Source organism: Triticum dicoccoides, chromosome 7B, assembly GCF_002162155.2.
Source record: "Triticum dicoccoides isolate Atlit2015 ecotype Zavitan chromosome 7B, WEW_v2.0, whole genome shotgun sequence".
Classification (NCBI taxonomy): domain Eukaryota; kingdom Viridiplantae; phylum Streptophyta; class Magnoliopsida; order Poales; family Poaceae; genus Triticum; species Triticum dicoccoides.
The window spans coordinates 710,904,090-710,911,939 of NC_041393.1; the positions used below are offsets into that span (position 1 = coordinate 710,904,090).

The 7,850-nt window shown below is 44.5% G+C and overlaps 1 long non-coding RNA gene across 3 annotated transcripts; it reads right to left on the bottom strand.

Annotated features, from left to right (window-relative positions):
• Positions 1–3,420: 3,420 nt before the first annotated feature.
• Positions 3,421–7,850, bottom strand: LOC119342239. Of its 3 annotated transcripts, XR_005165474.1 has the most exons (9): positions 7,572–7,850; positions 7,223–7,450; positions 6,132–6,371; positions 4,824–6,030; positions 4,466–4,733; positions 4,302–4,376; positions 3,978–4,212; positions 3,850–3,892; positions 3,421–3,748 (listed from the first exon to the last, which is right to left on the bottom strand). It is a non-coding gene; the product is annotated as an uncharacterized LOC119342239 (long non-coding RNA). The 3 variants fall into 3 exon arrangements; XR_005165473.1 differs by having other exon boundaries at positions 4,466–6,030; XR_005165475.1 differs by having other exon boundaries at positions 3,825–3,892; positions 4,466–6,030.

A 7,850-nucleotide genomic window follows, 5' to 3' on the forward strand; every position in this document is an offset into this window, starting at 1 on the left:
CCAATACCGCCACTAAGGCCGGCACTGTCTACAGCAAAACAACCTCCAAAACCTAGAGTGTACTTCAACGCCTCAACTCTTTTTGCATTGATCTTTGTTTCCATAACGAAGAGGAGGGTGGGTCCTTCTAGCTTCACAATACTGCGAAGCTCTCGAACTGCCTCAGGGTTCCCAAGCCCCCGGCAGTTCCAGCTCAAACAACTCATTGGGACGGCCAGGATCGCGGGGCGATCTCTGCCGAATTTTCCGGTGTAGGTTTCTTCTTTTTCTGCTCACGGAAGAAATCCTCCCCGTCTATGTCATTGCTAGCTGAATTTGGATCATCGATTTTACTTGTACCAGCTCCATCAGCCTCTATTCCTCCCCCAGTAAGGAGCAAAGTTTTCGCCACAGGCCTGTATACCTGGTTTGGTCCCTCTTTGCGTTTGGGCTGCGTCTTGCTCTTATGTGGGGAGGTCACCTCCTCACCGGTTTCCTTTTGGGTGCTAGAATTTCTTGTTGTTTGTTTACTGTTCGCACCCGACTTTGGTTCCTTCTGGAAACCCTCATAGCCTTGCTTCCTTGAATCGTCCAGAGCACGAAGCGACGGGCGAAACGGAAGATCACCTTTCTCATCTCTTGAACCTGGGGTCGGACAGTAAAGTTTAGAGTGTCCCAGTCTGCCACAGGAGAAACGGAAATATGGCACCTGCTCATATTGGATGTCATACATGTCCACCTTCTTTCTCCTTGCAGAATCTATCAAAATCCACCTTCGAAGTGATTTGTTCACATCAATGGAGATCCTTGCACGCAGAAACCCCCCATTGTGATCGAACCTGACTTGCTGAGCATGTTTATCCATCTATTTAGCAATGGGCATCCACCACAGCTCATCTCTCAGATGGTAGGGTAGGTTAATGACCCTAGCCCAGATATGCAACCTATCAAACTTAACCTCATCCGGCCTCATACACTCATCAAACTCTGCAATATGACAACGTGCTTGTTGATATGCCACGGTGATCCACCCCAAACTCGATCTCTATCTCGTTGATTCTCGAATTCAACCACAAACATGTTTAGCCCCGTAGGACGGAACTGCAACCCCCGTGGATTACCCCACGCCGGGCGGAGCGCATTGGTGATGGTCTGAATATGAACAGGGTTCCAATGCAGTACTTTACCAGCCAACAACCACTTCCCCGATCCTTCCTCCGTCCGATCATCAAGCACAAGCGGAGTCGCCTCTTCCTCAGATATGTCAAGCTTCCCCAAGGCCTCCTCCAGTTGCTTCCTCATGTCACCGCCCGCCTGAGAACCTTCCCCTGCTGCCGCGCCAGGGGCCGCCATCGCCGGCGTCCCAGCCATCAATCCCTCCTCGCACTGACGACAAATCTCCGGCCGAACGTCGAGTTCCACGTCAAAACCCTAGATCGCCTCGGCCGCCACCAGAGGGTTTAGGGTTTCGAGGAAAAAACCTTTTGATAAACGCTCGGTATCCCCCCGCTCGCAGGCCTCATGATCCACAAACACTCGCGTATAGGGCCAGACAGTATTCCAGTATATCGATTGATGAATAGTTTCTCGTGGCCCACGTCTGTAATGACGGCCTTGCTACGGCGTGAGATACCGGAAAAACCTATTTGCAGCTCTCTGCGGCAAACAGTCAGGGTTTCGCACAGGCGCGATCGATGAGCGCTCAGGATGGGCCAGCCTGTTAACGTAACAACTGGTTTTGCGAACCTTCTATGAAAGTTTTTTGCCGGTTTTTTCCGGTTTTGGGAACCTTCTAGAAGGTTCCTGGACCAGTTTTTTCTTTTTGTATTTATTTTTTAGCTTTTCTTTTTTATTAATCTTTCCTTTCTTGTTTTTCTCTATCTTTTTTTATGTTTCTTTTTTCGGTGTTTTTCTATTTTCTTTCTCCTTGCCCTTTACTTTTTGAATTTTTTTCCTATTTTCAAGGAATGTTTCAGAATTTTTCAAAAGGGAAATTTTAGACTTTTTTAATATCTTTTAGAAATATTCCTGTTTTCAAATTTTTGTTCAGAAATTTCATAAAAGTTTAGAATCTCAATAATTGTTTGCTTATTTAAAAAAATCAAAATTTCAAAAAGTGTTTGGCTTTTTAAACTTTGTTCACAAACTAAAAAATGTTCGTTTTTTAGAAGTATGTTCCTGTTTTCAAAATTATTTCAAAATTCAAAAAATATTCAAATTTCCAAATTTGTTCATGAATTCAAAAAATGTTCATGTTTTCAAATTTTGTTCACGAATTAGAAATTGCTCAGGAGTTTATAAAAGTGTTCCCATTTCCATCAATTGTTCACAAAATTCCAAAAATGTTCCCTTTTCCAAAATTTGTTCTCAAGTTCAGGAAATTTTCACGTTTTTTCAGTTTTGTTCACATATTCAAAAAAATCTGGGGATTTTAGAAAATGTTCCTGTTTCCAAAATTGTTCACAAATTCAAAAAATATTCAAAAAATTCAAAAAATGTTCCTGTTTTCAAATTTGTTTGCAAATTCAGAAAACTTTCACAATTTTCAATTTTGTTCACATATTCAACAAAAAAACTGCGAATTTTTAAAAATGTTCCTGTTTTCCCAAAAAAACACCAATTCAATAAATGGTCATTCGTCAAAAGATTGTTCACAAAATTTAGAAAATGTTCCCTTTTTCAAAATTTGTTTACAAATTCAGAATAATTTCACATTTTCCAATTTTGTTCACATATTCATAAAAATGTGGGAATTTTAGAAAATGTTCATGTTTTCCAAATTTGTTCACCAATTCAATAAATTGTTCACAAATTATGATATTTTTGGGAATTTCAGGGATGTTCCAATTTCCAAAAAAAAATCAAAATTCAGAAATGTTCCTGTTTTTGAAAATGCTCGTTTGTCAAAAACTCTTTTACAAAGTTGAGATGTGTTTATCTTTCATAAAACACTCAGTTTTTTTTTTCAAAAGAAGCGTACGGAATTCTTAAAATATGTCGGATCTGGGCGTATATTGCTTCTTAAAGGTTTACGTTGCCTTATGTTCAATAACCTGTAGTAGCTGAGCTGGTAGTATTTCGTGATTTGCTGGTTGAGATCTTGTGTTTTCGATCCCTGCTGAGGGCGGTTAAATTTTTTAGCCCAGTGAGCGACCCGACTATGCGAAGCTGCGACTGTTTGTCCTGAGATACTTGGGCTCTGGCTCAAACGTCTGCATACGTGGTAGGCCGTTTTCGAGCAGATTCTGGGCCAACGGTGGGTCTTGCTCAATAATTGCGGCGCACCTTGCCAGTCTTCTTCCCCCGCACGATTCATTCATCCCCTTCCCTGCTCTGTTTTGTTAATTAAGCCATGTGGTGTGATGTACTAGTAAAGATCAAATGTACTGTCGCGTGTAATCTGCGACTAATAATGGAATCAATCAGCATCAATAAAATCAGTTCCCACGACAGCATTTGTTATTATTATTATTATTTTCCTGCTGTCTGCACGCTCAGGTTCATGTGTACTTACCAGCTACAACTCCTGCAGTTCATCATTTACATTTGAGGGAGTATCAGCTCAGCATGTACATATATATTTTTGTACCACACACACTAGAATCATGATGTGCCTCGTGTATTCGGTGCAAACTAATTCTCTTTCTCTTTTTCACCATACCTGCTGCTGGACTTGCTGCATGTGTGAGCATATGAATGATGTAAGGTTCAACTACATGTAAATCTTCAGGTCTCACTGCTGCAATTGGGGCATCGAAACCTTCAACCCCTGTCCACAGAAACAGTTTTGTTAGTGTTAACCACACATCACTTTTCACTGCAGAAATTGAATTTTAGTGAATTACTTTCTGCTCCACATCGGACACGCACCTCGCACACTTGTGACTGGAGGAAGCCCTTGTTGCCGGTTTACCTGAACGAGAAAACCAGAAACTATTAAGCCAGCAAAACTCATCACTGAAATTACTGGCTTATACAAATGACCAGCACGTGCATACCATTCATTTATTGGACTCTTTCATGCTGCCTTAACACTCTTGCATCTTCCTACATATCCTAGCAAGCCTGGTTGGCATGTCTTTTCTCACTGTCCGAAGACTCTAGATCACTTTCCTCCATTGGACCCTTCCCCTTATCGTTCGGAGCAATCTGAAATCTTGGCCTGCGACGGAGTGCGTCCTCCCCATTTACATGTATGTAAACTCCACGCTCAGGCTCCACTTTGCATCACATCTGCAGAAATTGTACACAAGCAACAAAGTTAACAAAATAAAATAAAAAGTTACCATCTGACACGTGAGGATTATATAACAGGAACTTACTATTGGCTTGGGTTGCTAACATAGTTTGCTCAGGTTCCGTTTTGACAGTCTCTTGTTCACCATTTGGCACCACATCTGCATAGATAGATGGCACACGTTACTAATGAATTTAACTGAAGAAGTCAGGTTGAAATATGCGTCAAGATTCATTTGCTTGTACTAACCCATATCACCCGTGTGCCGTGGGGCTGTTGCTCGGGCTCCGTATTTGCCATGTTTGCAACACTATCAATGTTCGCCATGTCAGTCCAAGGAATATCAGCTGGGGGACTCCAAAACAGATGGTATCAAGATTACAATTAGTTAGTACCGGAATTAGACAATTTGAGATTAATGTACATCTAACGCGAACACACTCGTTGTGTATGCATTATCCGCCATCAGAGGATGAAATTCCCAGTGTCACGATTCCATGTAACCCTCGGGCCTAGCCTGCATTTTCACATCCAGTCCTCAACCCATGTTAGTATCTCACCCAACCACTCATTTTTTTATTTTAAACACACTAGTAGTGGAGCTTACCGCAACCCTCCTCTTAACATTTGGATTAATTTCTCCACCATTGTAAAAGTATACGCAAAGATCCTTGGCAATAGATTTGATCTAAAGTTTGCAGCGCTGAAGTCCAGCCAGTTACAGAAATGGTTTTTGTTGAACGTGACATATCTTGTATTACTAATTCTATCTTCTCTAGCCTTGTATAGTTGACTCCTAGAGATATGGTAGGATTAGTTTCCTTGTCATGCAAGACATCCTGTGTATATATTGTAACCTACTCCATGGAATACAATGAGTTGCATCCTACACCTTTCCACATGGTATCAGTTTACCCTACGATCTCAATCGCTTCCGCCCTACGACGCCGCCGCTGCACCTCCCTGTAGCCGCCACCGCGCCTCCTCAACCCTAGGCCGCCGCCGCACTCTCCCTCCCGCCGCCGTAGCCCCCGCAACTCACACAATCCCGCCGTCGCCGCTACTCTCCCGTAGCCGCCGCCACACCCCTCCTAAACCCTAAGCCGCCGCTGCCCCCTCCTCGCAGCCGCCACCCTCCCTACCCCTCCCACGCAGCGCCGCCTTACGCCGCTGCCATCTTCTCCCTCCACCACCTCCCAAACCCTAACCGCGCCACGCCCATCCCCCACCATGTCTCGTTCCAAGGTCGAACCCTCCGACGCCGGCTCCTTTACCGGCGCCATGTTCACCTCGGATCGCCTCAATGAGCTCCACATCAAGGATCATGTGCCCGTCATCCTCGACCTCGACTCGCCGTCCTACAACGCATGGCGCACCTACTTCACGCTTTTTGTTCCGCTTGTACACGATAGGTGAAGTGTGGATATCTTGAGCCGAGTTCTGCAAAAACCTCGTAGTTTTCCTCGCGTCATCTTCTGCTTGCTCTCTACTGATTTTAGCACACAAATTCTTCAGAGCTCGTTTTGTGAAAGGCACCTTCTCCATCGAGCCGAAAAAACCCTTCCGACGATGCTATATACTTTGGCTAGATTCACATTGTTCTGACGCAATTGCTCAACCAAGTCTCTTTTGTCAATGTCGATGTGCTCGTGTGAAGGCCAGTGTATTGTCTGCCCATATGTCGTAGACAATGAGTGGCTGTGATGCTCATGATGCTCAGCTATGTACCAACCATTGTCCTTTGAACGGAGCAGCATTATCAGTGCAGGGCACTCGCATCGGCAAGCTCTAGTGTTCTCCACTCCAGCTTTTCCCTGCGAAATCATAATCAAACAAGTACCACGTGTCAGGTTTAACAAAGTCCAAGGGCAAACTGCTGAATACAAATCAGTCCAGGAAGGTTATCAATGCGTACCGCACAGCCACAAACAATTTCTTGCTTGCACTTTGTACTCCCCACATTCCAAAACCCTTCTCCCGCGAGTAGAGATTGTAAAAGTCATATGCCTCCCCGAGTGTATCGAAGCTTGTACCAAGTGCTGGGACAATTACCATGTCCCCTGGTTGATCAGCAAACCCCCGTATCGCCTTCTCAAGGGCGCTGATTCGCCCACGGCAAGGTGCCCTTCCGGGTGCAGCTGCTCCAATTCTAACCCTGTAATTTTTTATAAACCTACGTGTGAGATGCATGGTTTTCATAAGAAATTCAGAAAATCCAGATGGCCTGCATACTACTACACTGATATGTTCAAGCATCCTCAGACTCATGTATTTCTAAACCATCAGATGTCATTATCCATGTGTTTTATCTGAATTCCATCAGTAAATTCAGAAGCTCCGAAACTGACTTATGTGTTTATTATGTGCTTATTTCTTAACCAACTTTCTGCCTAGTTAATCTACCTAGCTATAGCAACGGTCATATATTATCCCACAGATTAGCACCCTTTATGCAACTCAGCTAAATGCAAAATTCAGTCATTTGTTTCCAGGGTAAACATTGTAGAAGCAGAACAACCAATTCCATAGGTCAAAAATGCAAAATCAGCTGTCCCAGTAGTCAATTCAGTACATATTATGGTTAAGCTCACCTTTGCCATCTCCTTCTATTTAGGTTCATGGTCCAGTATGCATAAACCAGCGAAGACAGCCCTTCATTGGACTTACCTTTTGTTTTTATCAAATGCTGCTACTATCTGAACCTCTCCCAACGACAATAGTACACCATCTTTTCAATGAAATGAGTACTTTTAATTTTCATTTCGCACTGCACCGCTTATACTAAACGATTACGAAATTATTTATATCTTCCATGCCAATTCTTATCATAGACTACTAGCTGCCCAAACAACTCCCTCCGTCCGAAAATACTTGTCATCAAAATGAACAAAAGGGGATGTATCTAGAACTAAAATACATCTAGATACATCCTCTTTTATTCATTTTGATGACAAGTATTTCCGGACGGAGGGAGTACTGTGCAACCAACTTTGTCATGCAGATTACCTGCGAGTCCAGCCTGGAGTCTCAGGATCAATCTGTCCAATTGATTGTTCAGATGCCTGCGGCTCGGCTTCCCCGTCGCCTATGGCTCCCCCCTCGGCCGCACAGATCTGCCCCTGAACGCTACCAGTCGCCATGGGCGGGAGCTGCTCAGCTTCAGTCGCCATCGCCGGGTAGTGAAGCGGCTCCATCGGAAGCTGGCTGTCGTTCACTTCTTCCATCACCGCAGTGCTGCAGATGGCAAAAATCTTCGTGTCAGGCAGACAGATCGAGCGCCAAGATAGAAAACCAGAACCTGTCGATTAAGCACTTTCGACGGGGGGCAGCACGCAGATGAGATATTTCGTCTTACCTCCTAATCGGTTTGCTGCAAGAACACCATCCCGACAAAGCGCCGCCTGGTTTCGCTCCACCGCAGATCTGCACAGGCGACAATGGCGATTCAACAGTCCTTATCCAGAGGTGGGAGGCAGCTCCGCCTTGTTATTTACTTCCGCCTATACCGCTGCCTGCCGGAAAGCAGGGTTCCTGAGCCACCGATCAGGGGCACAGAACCATCCCGAGCCACGGCTCTGCTTTCTCACCTTCACGGCGCCGGCTGTGAGCCCCGTCTCCGACACGACGGCCTACG